Raw genomic sequence first — 13,473 nt, 5'->3', positions numbered from 1 at the left:
GTGTCACGGCTCATCATGTAGTGACATTGCTGACAGCTGTGGTGTTAAGACAGGGAGGCTGTTGAATGGAGTTAGAATAGATTCTAGTGCAGCAGACCCAACTTCCATAACAATGCCTTCCCTAAGGATCATGCTGCAATATGCAATCCAACAACACCAGCTGGAACCACTGGAAGACTGGGAGGGGAAGTAATGGAAATCTTGGAGTGCAAACCAAAATGCTGCTTCAGTTATTGGAACGCATGGGTGCTTGTGTTTCAGGAGAAAAACCAGAGGCAAAAAGAGTACAAGAATGGCAATGTTTTTTGTGGGATAGATCTCTCACGCGCTATAAAGGCTGGCAGGCTGTCCAAGTGTACTGGCTCATTGCTCAGAAAAACTGGGAGGGAAAAGTCCCAGCCGTCAGATATAACCGCACCATCTTGAAACTGTCCAATCCCATCAGTTCTCTTCTATGAGCATGTCGGAGGAAACACATCCTTGCCAGGCCCTCTGCTAGTTTTAAGGGACTTCCTGTTTGTTGAAAACAGTACCGACAAATTGTATAATGACAAATGGTGGCTCAAACATCGTGGGAGCATGCTGTCTTGGGACCTCAAACTCAGTTGCAACTAATTTTGCCTCAACCCCAAAACAAGCAGAACAACATGACAATGACCAGGCTTTGTCTGTTTCCACGCAAAAATGGTCTCTGAGGTTTGGCTAGATGTGAAGAGAGCTATACTTGTAGTTATCCACTCTCTGCTGGGCTGTGAATAGTTTTTAAGAATAATTGCATTCAACATGACTGAGATGTGCACATTTTATTCTACATTTTTGCATTTAGGTCATTTATACAAACTAAAGCTGAGGGCAGAGCACTCAGTCTGGTATCATGGTGTTTTTGAGAGACCTCATTACTAACTGGATTAGATAGTGTTTATTAGCCTGATCAGGACGCTGGATTAGATCACTGTCATCCTCTATTAGCGGTTAAGATGGGAAGAAATACTAATGTTAAAGAGTAATGTTCTCAGTCATCTTTCCATCAAGCAATGTCAAATGATCCTGTCTTGCCTGTGTACTATGCTGTTGATAGCTTGAAATTTATCCTGATTTAAATTATGTGGCTTTTCCATTGCCTTTCACCTACTCACACTATAAGAGATCAATGGCAACATGAAGGGTCAGTTAAATTATTTACGTGTAGCATAATATCAAGTTTTTGTGTTGCCAGTTGATCAAATGTTCAGATATTAGCTGTTACTAAATTATTAAATTGTTGTAAAGAAAGTTAGTGCTCTTGTCATCCATCATTCTCAAATGTAACTAACTAATGGGTGGCCTGAAAGGAATAGTTTAGCATTTTTTTGGAAAATGATTAGATGAGAAGATTGGTACCACTCTGTATGAAGCTAGAGCCAGAAGGCAATTAGCCTATTTTAGCATAAATAATCTGAGCAGGGAGAAATGCCCTTCCTCACTCCAAAGCAAATGAGATTAATTTAAAGACACAGATAAATGTTAATGAGTGAGCTTTAGAGGTACTAGTAGGTGTACATCTGATGTTCAGAGCAGGCTACCTGTTTAGGTGTAATGTAACGAGTAATGAAATTAATAATCTTTTCTGTGAAGCCCTTTTTCAACAAATAATATGTAATAGGGAGCTTGTTCAATACTGCACTTAACTTGCACAAATAAGAAGTTGTGTCAATATTTTTATCTAACACTTTTTATTTAACAATTTTCCATAATTTTGAGACATCTCTCTAACTGAACATCAGGTCAATATATTCAAAATGCTGAATATAATTGTTCAACATAATTTTTGCGGGTCACCCTGGATGAAGGTTTAAACTAAATGACTAAAATACAGAAGCTCTAAACATCTGAATTTGTAAATCTTCCTAATTAGGATGAATTGTATCAGTTTCAACCTTAGTTGTTTCTGATATGGCAATAATACCTATAGCTATGTAATTTTCTCCTTTGCCCAACACATCAGGACTTCCCTACCACACATCTTGTTCAAAAGCCTCACACGTTTAAACAGGCCTCTGTAATGATGGTGCTGACCGTGTGCTTACATTTGGCTGCTCAACTTTGTCACTGAACTATAATGAATGTTGCGGTAATCTACTTCATCCCCCGACCATTAGCAGGCTGTGAGCGCTCTCTAATACCAGTCCGGCACTCATTTTCCGGGCCTCTGATCGCACAAAGCGGTGGGCACCTAATTCGCTCAATGAAATGGGGCTCACGATTACTAGGGCAGAGATTTAATATATCACGGAAAATTAGGTCGATTTTAATAAATTACCCATCCCACTGAATAGTCCACATATGCTTACAATGGAGGAGGGGCTGTTTTGCCGGTGGGAGGACTAGTTGTTTTAATACATGTATTAGAGGATGGGGATGAGTGGCGCAGGAAGAGGGGGGGGTTTAACAAAATAAGGCATGTCAGCACTTCCTAGTTGCTTACTGACATTGGAGTCCTTGTAAACAGGAGCAATTAAAGCTTTGGCTTTATCTTCAGTCATCTTAATGGACTGTACAGGCTGCTACCTCCACATCTAAATAATCTATATTCATAGCTTCCTGGACCTCCCAAAAAGCCACCGGCCCTTCCATTGGCACACTGCAACTTGTCACACAATGCCTGAGTAAATAAAATATGAGTTAGTACATTTTCACCATGTAGCACAGGGTGTATTTTACTTTTACGGCAGCATATTTTGCTCATGATGGAGGGCGAGAGCGAGAGAAGTCGAAATGCCTCCATAAATCATTCCTTGCGTTCTACCTCAAAAATAGTGCTCACATGATAAATGCGAGTTTACTGGAAGCATTTTAACTCTGAACAATGAGTCTGTGTGTGTGTGTGTCTGTGTGTGACAAATCTGGAAGCATTTTATGGTCAGCCACAGAGGCCTCTGTGATTGGACAAGCTATGTCACTCCTGGTCTTAAAAGGCTTTGCACAACAGCGAGGGCATCCGCGAGTCATCCTGCCATTTGTGGGATGAGAAATTCCACAGGATTCACCACACAGTTCATTTCTATCCAAACTGCTTATTCTATCTGCAGGCTTTTGTAGACACATGATTCAGCTCAGTAATTTGTGATTGTGGTCCATAATCAATACCCAGGGCTTTCTGGATCCTCGCACTGACTAATCTGTAAATGGATTTGTCAGTGTTATAGGAAGATAGCTCTGAATCTAATCACTAATGCTCTGATGTGTGTATATTATTGTGAGTCAAGCACTCAGGGAAGCAGAGCGTGTGAACTGTGAACTTCATCATTTTGCTGTCTGAATGACTTGGACATATATGGCATAGGTTGCACATCCATTAGTTTTAGCTCAGTGGGAGCTAACTCCAAAGTCTCAGTATCTACTGTCTCCATGACAGATTTTGATTTTACCTCTACTGGCCACTATCGTTTGGCTCAGTGCCTAGTTTCCTCTCTTCTCTCCTCTAATGTTGGAATAAACTTTCGCCTCTCTTTCTTGTTGTCCATCTTTCACTGCAGACTGGAAGCTCAGCTCTTCAAGAAAAATTTTCATCATTGCCATCCTCTTAAATCACATCTAATATTCCCATACTGATTAGCCTACTAGATACAAATCTAAACTCTGATTGTTTTTGTTAGCACTAAGCACTAACTTGCAGTAATTGTTTTTTTTTGTTTGTTTGATTGTTTGTTTGTTTGGCCAGTTGGTGGTAGTGCAACAAGTTGTAAATACAACATTGACTATATGACATATAGTCAACATAGCATTAGCATTAGCAAAACATTAGCATTCATCTGCTGTTGTGTTTCTGGTTACCTGATATTCACCCTCCTTTTAGCTCTAGTTTGGTCTCCACCAACTCCAGAGGGATATACATGGCCCTTTAACTGCTGAAAGTTCCACTGTGTTTACGAGCTAATGGCTAAGTTTGTTACTGTAGTGGACTCATCTAAGATTTTCCGCTGAAATTAGCTTCCTGCCGCACCCGGAAAAAAAGGTTGATGGGTGCAGTGAGACTGAACCAAAATAGTAATGTTGTGGGCCAGAAAACCAAAACAATGAGCCGAAAGATTTTGTGAAGCTCCACAGAAATTCAGGGAAATACAGAGCTGGGTTATATTCTCTCTGCATTCATCACAACAAGCAACACCTTTCACATTATGGGTGAATTTTGATCACTGTTAAAATAAATATATCAATTAGAGCAGCTTTAACTAATAATGGATACATGAATATTATTGGGGCACTACAGATCAAACTTACAATCTGTACAAGTGTTGGTTTGTAACATTTATTTAGACATTACAGCAAAGCTTATTGTACATGTACTGGAATCAGTGTTGGGTAAGAACATTATGCAAAATACCAAACATGCCATAGTTCTGTAAGTGGAAGCTATTAACAATTACTATGGACAATTATTAATCACTGTAAAATGCAATGCATATGAAATCATGCAAGCAATTGTGGCATGGTATTTAGTTGATGATGCTGCAGCAAACAATCAAACAGCCTCAGTGCAACAACAAAAAGTGTGCATATAGAGATGTCTTACAAAATAAATGGTAGTACTGTAGTTAATATAATAGTGAGTAATAGTTTTCCCCCTGAACTGTCAACAATGTAAGAAAACCAATAAATTATAGCGGAATTCTGGGTAAATATGTAATTATGTAAAATTAGGTAAGAGAAAAGGAGAGATTAAAAAAAGAAGTAAGGAGAGGTAAATAAAAGGGGGTTTTAAATATAAAACTATTTTTAATAGATACAGTCTTGAAATAAAAAATCACATTAGTAGTATGTTTACATATTTCTTTTTGCTGGTGGATGTTGAATGTTTGTTATAAGCTCTGTGAAAGGCATGCTGGGCTTCCAGAATTCTTCATATCCCCACATTGCTCCTTCTGTATTTCACAAACCCACTCCAAACCCCCCCCCCCCCTCCCCATTCAAGATAAATATGAAACCAAAAGGAGAAATTCATGCTTGAAGCAAGGGAACTAATCTCCCTCCTGCCTGTTTCACTCCTCTGTGTTTAATTGATAGAAATTGCACGCATCAAAGAAAACGCACACTGAGATTTAATGGGCATAAAATGGACATTAGCATTTTAAAGAGGTGGATTAACACATTAATCCGGGCAATTTTCATCCAGCACTTCCAATGAGATCGTCACAGCGCGCAGGCTCCTAATGGGGCTTAACTGGCTTTCTGCTTTAGTGCTGCTCTCAGGGATAACACCAAAACTTTTAGTTTTTGGAGAGGGGGAAACGAAGGAGCTTAATTTGTGTGACGGCTCTTTCAGAAGTGAGCTTTTACTTCCAAGTGAACAGACGTTCACATGACACATTACACAAGTTGCAACAGTGCCATGGGTGTACTCTGCGTCTGCGTGGAGGAGAGACACTGAAGAGACGTGGCTTTTAGATGGTGAAATTGCCCGTGCTTGAAAAGCAGTAATCAAAGGGGCTGTTATTGAATGAACATCATGGAGTTGACTTTTCATCCATGCTGAACATGTGTGGTTTTGCTGGAAGAGGCACAGTTGGTTGCTGAGCACAATTACTGTACATACAACAGAGGTTCGAGTACATGATTTTACCATGATGTGGGCCGCTGCACGGCCTGTGCACTGCTAGGCCTTGCTTTACAATCAAAGCACATCCAATATGCTCACCATCTAGCCAGATGAAACTCATTTGGGCAGATTTTCTGAGAAGAGATCTAAAGATACACATTGGTTTGAGACTCCCACACACAACCCCAAGAGTAGAAGATGCACTGCTGTGGATCATTTTTACATACAACTTGTCAAACCAGAGGAAGGAAGTGGCTGCCACTTGGTCCCAGAGGAGCGTTAGTTGTGTTTCATGTGTGAGGGACGAACTCATGATGAGCACACACGTCCTGTACTTTATGTATGTATTCACACACATGCACATAAAACATGTTCACACTCACGTCATACCAGCGCAAGCCATCATCTGTGACACAAACCCTCAGTGGCGGTGTTTAGACTACACTGAGCTCTCTTGATGCGATGTGTCCCCTACAATGGTACGCACTTTCATTTCCATCCCCGAACGGCTGCTCCTCCCTTTTGTTCGAGTCATTTACACCGCAGTTTATGCACACACAACATGTAAGCCCGCTGTACCTCCATGCAAAGAGAATGTAATGTAGGTCATCAAACAGAACCGACTGGGAGAGTTTCTGTTGTTTGTGAGCGGCGAGGCAGCCTCCAGAGTAAAGGACTGATGTGAAAGGAGGGGTGTAAAAAAACAACAGAGAGGAAAAAAAAACACAATGGAACAAACAAAAGCTTCTTAGACAAACTGTTAAAACGCAGAGTGTGTCTGTTTTGGGTGTTGTCACTGGTGGGTAGAGGTATGGAAATACAGAAACACTGCTTTCTCTCACTCCCTCTCCTCCTATCTCATGCTCTCTGGTGAATAGTTTATGCTATGTACCTTCTACTCACCTCTCCTGTACTTTCCGTCCCATTATCACTCCAACATGAGATTGCACTCAAGACAAGGTTGGAATTTTTGATAACACGGATTGTGAAACTGAAACACTGTTTTGAATTAATAAACAACATAGTCTGGAGCTCTTAGAGCCGAATCCACCCTTTTCCTTCCACTCACCGTATTATTAGTATTATTACTTTTTCATCCTCTGCCTGTTGTCCTGTACCATCTGAGTAATATTAGAAAAAGCTCTCAGCTTCCTGGACGGGAATCGTGGGATGGGTGTTTCCTGAAACATGCTCTGGCAGGGTGCTGTGATTTGAGTAGCCCCTGAATCTGCAACACATATGACATCTGAAAAGACAGGCTACAGTCAAAGCATGGTTTCCCTGTTCTTTCTGCTACCTTTGTCTAAAAGCCTGCGACATCTCCATACAAGGGTGCCATGCTGCAAGTGTCTGAGCTCTGGCCTAGATCAGGAGCAGAGTGGATTCACGGCATTCTCACCCGTCAGAAATCTTCCACTGCAGTGGACACAGACAGAAAAGGCTCTTTGGCCAGCCATAAATTCATGGCAGCTTTATAAGACTCCTGTCTTTCTGCCATAACCTCACCCTACCCTAGCAAATTCAGTAACTCAATCATTCCTCTATTTTCAACACGTTCACCAGATAAAGACAGAGACCCCCTCGACCTCCTCTGTGAGAGATAATGTGCACATTCCTATGGCAACCGCTGTCACGGACAGTGCTTTCTTGCCAGACAATGAAACACACTAACGCTGTATGATGATCCAAAATGTCAATAACAACAAAAACCCCGACCGCCGTCTGCCAAAGTACAAATCTTAACCTCACTGATCATGATCCGCTTTTGTCGCCACCTTTTCCATGAAGTCCTCATCAAGGACTCCCTCTATGAAAACACAACTTAATTAATGTTTAAACCTCGAAATGGAAATGTTTCAAATGTAAGAGAAAGTCTGGTTTTGATCAGAGAGAAAGAAAACACATACAGGAAAATGTTCACCCAGGGGCTAACTATGGCCGGTATTTGAAACACTATCAAAGACCTGGTCTTCTCTTCATCCTTTGAGAATAATTACACTTACTGTATCTGCTGCTCAGTCTGATTCGTGTTAGCAGCTTGAGAGACAGCCAAGGCACTTGGACGAAAAGGACAGAAATTTATAGCGCAGTGCTTGTCTTTTCATTTGCCTTGGCCAGGCTTTCGACAGCCTCAAAAAGCTGGTAAGCTCAGATACTTTGAACCGTATGATAAGGATCAGCTCAAGTCAGACAGACGCTAGGCTAAGAAGAATCCAATTTTACATAAGGGCTTTCAAAGAAGTGCGACATCCGTAATTGAATATAGAGTACCCTGATAAAGTGATCAAAGCATGGAGCTTGCAAAGTTAATGAAAATAAATAAAGCTAAAAAGTGCATTTCTCTTTAGTGACAGAAGGGTTTAGCAGGATGCTGTTTTATCCTGAGTGCTCAGACCTGTCTTTTAATAAGGATCATAATGAGGGGTTTCCTTTTTTTTCAAAAAAAAAAAAAAAAAAAAACTGTATCACAACCCTGCAAACAGGACAGAATTTGATTAGGACAGCCGGCTCCGTTCGATGTGTATGTGTGCATGTGTACGGATGTGAGTGTGTGGAATAGATCCATCCATTCCTGATGTGGCTCCCAGCAGTCGACAGCTCTGCCAACCGTTGTCATTTTCTGGCAGCCAGATTACTCTTGGGGTGGCATTTTCACAGTTGTCAAGTGAGGATTTAATGGCCAATTATCCTCAGATAAATATATCTCTGCTGAGGAGAGGGAGCCATTGTAGGAGTGGGAGACTATCGCTTCTAATTGTGGGCTAAAGAAAGAGGAAAACATGTCTGGTCAAAGCCTCCAGAGACTGGCCGACTTCCTATATCCCAGCTCTGCCACTTCATCATCACCCAAGAAGGGAGTTGGATCCCTTAAAATAAAATTCAGTGTACTGTAAATCACGTGTTATGCTTACAGCACAAAGTACACGCCGTCGTTAAACAGGGTGTCGCCATCCTCACTTTGACCAGAGCCGTGCTGTCGATTGTTTTTTCTCTCCCCACTGGTGTTCATGACAGGAAAGGAAATTTCTCACTGAGGAGACTGGTGAGGCCAGTGGGATGACTGAAACTCAGGAGTGATGGGATTATGGAACGAAAACATGGAAAACTAAATTTAGTACCATACTGCTGGGCCACAGACATGATGTCAAGGAAAACACTATAAGATGACAAGTAAGATTTTCCTAAAATGTTACAGTGATATTCATTGATTTATTTGCATAATAATATACTTTTTTATTCCACAAAAAACACGCAAAATATAATAATTTGGGAATGAAAAACCTCAAAAAAACTCTTTATCAAGTTTAACCTCCTTACAGGCAAATATTTTAAGTGGGCAAGATGTCCACATTAGGAAACTCTTAATTTGATTAAATCATGTTTAAATTTTATTTAAGTACATTTGATGTCACACATGCTATGCATTTTGCTGGCCCTTTATTTGTAGTGCAAGAGTCAAAGAACACTGACAACAATTTTAAACAATCATGTCCATTTGAATCAGGTGTCCCATGTAGAAAAAAAAAAAAACTTGCAAACTCCACCTGCAACTTTCTCTTCCTCACAGAGATCATCGGCAGTAACGCCTATAGAGTTTGGCTTATTCTGGTTTTCACTAAGGAACAGTTAGGTTTTGCTCGAGAAGCAGCAGTGATAGAAACAGGCTGGTTTCAGGCTTGGGCATTATACAGACATACGTCTCAGTTGCTGGCAGGTTGGCGGTGTGTAGATGTCAATGGGGATCGAGGCTAACAGGCTGAGTGGCCTGCACCAACGTCACCTCAGGTTTAATGACAGTGACAGTCTCAATCGCTGCGGTGGTGGAGAGGATTTAATGCTTCCCCTTTGGCACCAGGAAGTGCTGATAATGATGCTGGGTGGCATGGAGCGTGTCCCTTCTGACATCAGCAATGATTTAAACTACCGCAATGATGAGCAAGTTCATATACGCACACACGGGCAGACAGGCATGCACACACAACTATGTCCAAATGACGCCTCACATAACCTATTGTCTTCTTTATGGTTTTTTACGAGGACAGAACACATTAATCAACAGATCAACCAGGTCCAACCAATAAGCTGGTTTTCAACTGTAAACCTGGGTCATTATGGTGAAAACCAGTAAAACGTCAAGCCATTTAAATACCCACGTCGTGGCCATGCATGGACACAGTGATGCCCCTGCAAAAAAATATGCATGATATGTACTAATTCAAACTGTAATCCACAAAATAAAAGTTTGTTTACACCTATCAAAGATTCATAATGTAGCTGACTATTGGTAGCTGACTATATGTAAATGCAGAACCGTTCATACGGTGTAAAACACAGACACACACACACATAAAGAAACGTGCAAATACATAATGTGGATATCACTGAATAGAGTCTCCATAGTAGCCCACTAGGTGATGAGGAGTGATCAGCAGATGTCCCCAGAGAATATCAAAGTAGTGCTAAACACCTTATTACTTGACTTATAATACACAAACTATAATAATGTCAAAACAGTAATTAATATGGAATAACCATGACCAATCAAACATGTTAAGAAATGCATATATGCATATATGCTGTTTTATATGATAAACATGTTTTTAAGCCAAACTATGTGTAAAAAAGTTTTTGCAGCCTGAATTTGTCACACGTGTCTCAGCAGTACAACTAGACTGCACTTTGCCGAATGCTAACCTAGTTAGCACTGACATACTGCAACTTACCATCGGCAAGAATATTGAAGGTACAAATGTGATAGCTCTTTTGGATAGATTTCAATAGGAGTAGTTGGCTAAGTGACAGCAGTGTTCAATTTCTGTGCAGCATTGTTGCGCTAACAAGCTACCTTGCTAACCAGCTTTCAGATACAACCATGTGCAATGACCTCTGCTATACATATCAAAGTCTGCATGTCAAGCCAGGAGCCAGATGTATTTTATGCACATAGCTCATTATTTCAGATTGTACCATACAATTGAGTGGTGTTTAAAAAAAAGTCCCATTTACAACTCAACATTAGGCTGTCACACTGCACATCAATAAGCTGTCAACGAATTTGACTTATTAAGCTTCTTTTCCTGTCAATTACTGAACATTGTCTGGTACTGGTAAGCTAATATTAGCTTATATTATTGCAAAGTAATACATTCATTCATTAAGGAACTCTCAATGGTATGGCCCTAATGGCATCACCAAAACATGACTTATTTGCAAAGAGAAAGAGAAGGCACACCAATGAGAATACAAACTATATACTGTATCTCTCATCTAATCAACAGCCATCAGCTGATGCTGGTCATGTTTGCTAAAAGTTACCCCTAAAAGTTGCACCTAAACTAAAATGTTACATGATCTTAACTCTAGCATAGCTGTGGTGTTGTGCTGTCCTTACGACCTGAAGTAATCTCAGTGATCAAAATGTAAGGAACATTATTCTTCCCCATTGCTACAATGTTCCCACTTGCAATCACTGTTCTGCTCTCTGAGTTGAGGCTTTGCCCATCATCCCCTGCTCTTCCTCTTCTTTCCTGCCTCCAGTCTTTATATTTACATTATCATCATTGACACTGTAATGATTGGTGTGATTATGCATGCGGACGGGGCTGTGAACAGGTGTGTTGACACGGTGTTGACAGGCTGGCACGGTCACATCTCTCCCAGTGTCTCAGGTGGGAGCTCTGGTTATGCACAGCCTTCATTTAGATTCGATTACAGTGATGCACGCCTTATGGGTGTCACTTCTCTTCCGCTTCACAATTTAGGGAGAAAGGATGGGCAGTAATTGTGCTACCTGGGTGCCGAAACCCTGGTGGCAAATCAAGCAGCGGGTGCGTGGTGGCATATCGTCTGGCTGCCTCTCCCCAGCTCATTTATTTGCCTCCAGTTGTCAACGCGGGAATATCACTGTGTGCAAATTAACTAGCTGGGCCTGCGAGGAGCCACACTGGCTCTTCCCGCCCACCCCGCCCGAGTGACGCCTGTTATGTCCAATTACACACCCAGTGGTTGTGATCAGCATGTATAACTAGGAGCTCCAGCATGAGCACCCATGCGCACATACACGTAGAGTATGCACGTGCATCTGCATACTGCGCACAACACAAACAAACACAGATCCACACAGCCTCATCCGCATCTGCTTCATTACCCACAATCCCCTTCACTGCAGATGCAGAACTCTGTCTCCTCTGGGTTTTCATCTCCTTTAAGATTCCAGGGGGGTCTTCATTCTGCTGCACTGAGAGAGGAGATCACCTAATAACTGACAAGCTGTATATACTACCTATATATATTTTACATCACATCTAAGATGCATCATGTCTTCTTAAAGGCGGTTTGAGCACAGATATCACATTTACAAACAATTCTAATATGTGACACATGCCACTGAGACACATATTCCCAAAGTAAAAGAATCTGCTGGGAACAGGAAGATCACAGTTTCTTCTCTAGTCAACAGAGCAAATTCTCGTCTTACCAGCTCCAAAGCCTTTGGGTATTGCATATTGCAAATAGCCTACAGCAGTGCAGTTATGTGGAACAGAATAGAAAAGCACGCTGGTTTTGGTTGGTTAAAAATGAAATGTTAGATCTTTAGCGTTTACTGTCGTACAGTTGTTGTTATTTCAGTCTGTGGATATTTGTGGCACGTCTCTTGACATGTCCCGACCAAAGAAACAGCATTACTCAGGCTCTGGCCACATGTGAGCCGCACATTACGACGAGCTGTGCTGGCCTCTGACCACCCCTGCTCTTAAACTGCAGCGAAAACAAAAGGAGACAGAGAGTTCAAAGCGGTGTCTGTTTTGTGTGTAGTCATGGTGGCCTGCCGTTGGATGCTTTCATCATATCTCTCAGTGATGCCACAGTGCCCAGAGGGGGTGATGTCACAGCAAGGTCAATGTCAAATATGAAAGAGGGAGAAGCGGCTGCCAAGGACTTGTGGGGAGAGACAAATTTAACCAGAAATGTCCTGAGATGGGAGGCAAGAAGGCACCATGTGGCACATTCGCCTACACGCCTGCACATCAGGCCTGTACACTGTCAGCCAACTGCAGGCCACGAGGGCCGGGGACGCAGATAGTCGACCACATGCTTCTGTTTATGTCTCTGTCACTCTTTGTCTCTTCTCTCAGTCTATCTGGAACGCAGTCAAATGGACAAAGTGCTCCGTGAACAAAGGGAGCATTGGTATCCTCAGTACGACGCTTACTGCTCGGAGCAGCTGTGGAAATGTCAAACAGGGCTGAGATGAGAGAAGTGTTGCGAGTGGGATGAAACTGCTGACACCTCATTTCCTTTCATTCCCAGTTCTGAAGCTACTTTTGTCACAGAATGTTTTATATATGTGTAGGCCCTATCTCTCGTCACTTGCGCTTTTCACCCGACATCAACCATAGAAACACAACACATGCTATCACGCAAACTGCTCCTTGTGAGCCATTTGTTCTGCCGTGGTAGCGTGCTCTTTGTTTGAACCTATGTTGTCTGTTTCTCCCCAAATCTACTTTTTAGAGGGAGTACAGAGGAAGACACTGTTTTTCAGACTGGCTGAAGGTTTTTCTATGTGAGTGTGTTGTGATTGCTGTCTCTACTATCACTATTCTTTTCTTCTCGGAATGTAAATCTCATGTTTTAAAGATTCCTTTAATGGGAATCAAAGTCTAAATATTTCAATACAGCTATTTTATTATTCAGTAGACTCACAGGCATTTCCAGCCATCTGACTGCGAGAAATCCATGTGCCTCACGTCTTAGCGGTGCAGGTACATGGCTTCAGCTGGCAATATTACAAGGATTAGCATGGCATATGAAATATTTAGTGGATTTCTTCTCCCCTCCCTCTAAAACCTAATAAATCAAATGACTGCCAAATGTCATTAAAGTGATGGTCTTTG

Source organism: Seriola dumerili, unplaced genomic scaffold (assembly GCF_002260705.1).
Source record: "Seriola dumerili isolate Sdu_G_001 unplaced genomic scaffold, Sdu_1.0 BDQW01000003.1, whole genome shotgun sequence".
Classification (NCBI taxonomy): Eukaryota; Metazoa; Chordata; class Actinopteri; order Carangiformes; family Carangidae; genus Seriola; species Seriola dumerili.
This window is presented reverse-complemented; position numbering follows the sequence as displayed.